This window comes from Poecilia reticulata, linkage group LG2 (genome assembly GCF_000633615.1).
Source record: "Poecilia reticulata strain Guanapo linkage group LG2, Guppy_female_1.0+MT, whole genome shotgun sequence".
Taxonomy (NCBI): Eukaryota; Metazoa; Chordata; class Actinopteri; order Cyprinodontiformes; family Poeciliidae; genus Poecilia; species Poecilia reticulata.
Window position 1 is genome coordinate 10,103,225 of NC_024332.1, and position 2,350 is coordinate 10,105,574.

Genomic DNA, 2,350 nt, shown 5'->3' on the forward strand with positions numbered 1-2,350 from the left:
TATATATATATATCAATAAAGTCATTTACATAAACTGATCACTAAAATCCCAAAATGAAAGCAGATGACTGGATGCATCAATCTGGTTTGTTGGATCGTTTCTCACCAGTTGATTTTTAAAGGGCTGGATAAACGTTTCCACAGAAATCACAGCATACAAGCCAAGTGACGGAATGAAAAATATCTCATCACACTCAGTTCATTCACATGAGGGGAAACCCAAACGTTTCCAGAATGACGCTGCTGCACGCAGATTCAGCCGCTGGGTGTTTGTTCCGCCAGGCCTTCTCAGTCAGGTTGCCAAGCGGCGTGGATGTGGAAGGTTTCATCTACCAGCAGTGAATTTTCTTGGAAGAGCTGTTTGGTCCAGCCGTCGTTTTTCTTCATGGAGAAGTTCTATCAGCAGCGCGGCTGAAGTTTTGCTTCCTGCTCCGGAAAAAAGCATCGGAAACCGTTCAAATGTTGAAGACCGCTTACAGGGACGACGCTATGTGTCGAGCTCAAGTTCACTCGTGGTTCACCTGCTTTAAAAATGGTGAAATGTCAGTTGATGATCACAGCGCGGCTGTGAAGTTTTGCTTCCTGCTCCGGAAAAAAGCGGTTGATCATCAATTGACATTTCAATTGACGGCAGCAGCGTCATTCTGGAAAGCTTTGGTGCCCCCTCATATAACCACTCAGCTCTATTCTCCTCTGGAAAACACAAAAACGTTTGAGAAATGTGGATTACTAAAACGTTCTTCCTTATTACACCACTTAGCCAGGCTGCTGGGTCCCAGGCTGCTGGGTCCCAGGATGCTGGGTCCCAGGCTGCTGGGTCCCAGGCTGCTGGGTCCCAGGCTGCTGGGTCCCAGGCTAAGCCCGACCCGTCCTGCAGGATGGACACATTAATGAGACAAACAGCAGGGGGCTCTGCAACAAAACAAGTCCAACATCCCCACTGAGCCTCTGGTCATCTGGCTGCCTTTAAACTTTAAGAGGCAATTATGCTAAGTGGAGTCACAGAGGCGATAACCTGAGGCTGCTGACTGACTGTGAGCATGAAAGATACGGTCAGCAACCGTTATTTTTTATTAGAGCTCCTCACACACAGGTGGCAACGGGCCAGACCCTGATGCTCCACAGCTCAGAACACTTTGAACAGCATCCGCTGAGAAAAAGAGTATTAATAAATCATTTCTGTTTCAGCCTGCTTTCAGGATGGGCTCTGTTCTGCTTTCACAGAAGGAAAGGCTAATTGTTGAGGTCAGGGAACATTTAGAGCAAAGTAGCATAAAAGAAGCATTACGTCTCTAGGGATGCTCTGCTCAGGAGACGATGCTCTACTAGAGATTTAATGTTAGGAAACATTTGAACCTGCCTCAGTATTTCTGATGTACAGTTATAACCACATGTTTACAAGAACAGACGGATAATTAATTACTGATCTAATTGTGTTAATCTGAAACTACTTTAATATCAGTCCTGCAGTAAAGCCGTCACATGGAGAACCGCTGTATGTGACATGAAATGACAAATGTATGAACAAGTCAGCAGAGCAGAAACTGAGAAAAAAGATAAAAAGCACCAATTTCTGAGAAAAGTGTTTTTTTTTATTCCCCAAATATACTTGCTGAATTCATGAAGGAATCACTCCATGCTTTAAATATCAGTTTCAGATATTTAAAATAATAAACTTTGTGATTAAAGTCAGCTTGTTTACAGAGTAAATCTGAGGCATTTCATAAAGTGTGTGTGTTTGTGTTGGGTGGGAGGAAACTCAAAGCTGATTATCATACTGGGCTTTACTGGGTATTCACACACTTTTTCAAATAAGTTGCACATTGGAAGTAAACAGATGGCTTATTAATAACTACCACATCATTCAATCCACACCGATAAAGGCGATAGAAAGAAAGATACTTTTTAGATGACAATATCCAGCATAAAGATACTGGTGAAAAGAAAACAACAGCAGGACAGCTTATATGATTAGAGGAATTCGTGTCTGCAGGGATATTATTCAGTTTCTCTGGGTGAGTTGCAGAGCTTTTATTGTTTTTGGACACTTATGATACATAGCATGCCTCAGGCACAGAGCTAGGTCTGCTTGGCCTTGAGCTGCACTGCTGTGGCTCTGCTGAGTGTGATATGATGGTGATGAGGCAGTGAGCACCACACCCACACATACTAATAACGCCCACACTGCTCCAATAACACCATCCATCCATTTTCTTTACACATGATCGGGAGGGTTGCTGGTGCCTCTCCAGCTAACGTTCCGGGCGAGAGGCGGGGTCACCCTGGACAGGTCACCAGTCTGTCGCAGGGCAACACAGAGACACACAGGACACACAACCATGCACACACA

The 2,350-nt window shown here is 44.3% G+C and overlaps 1 protein-coding gene across 4 annotated transcripts in view; it reads right to left on the reverse strand.

Annotated features, from left to right (window-relative positions):
- Positions 1-2,350, reverse strand: part of pnpla4 (patatin-like phospholipase domain containing 4) — a 9,136-nt gene that overhangs the window by 5,228 nt on the left and 1,558 nt on the right. The gene's annotated exons all lie outside the window — the stretch shown is intronic.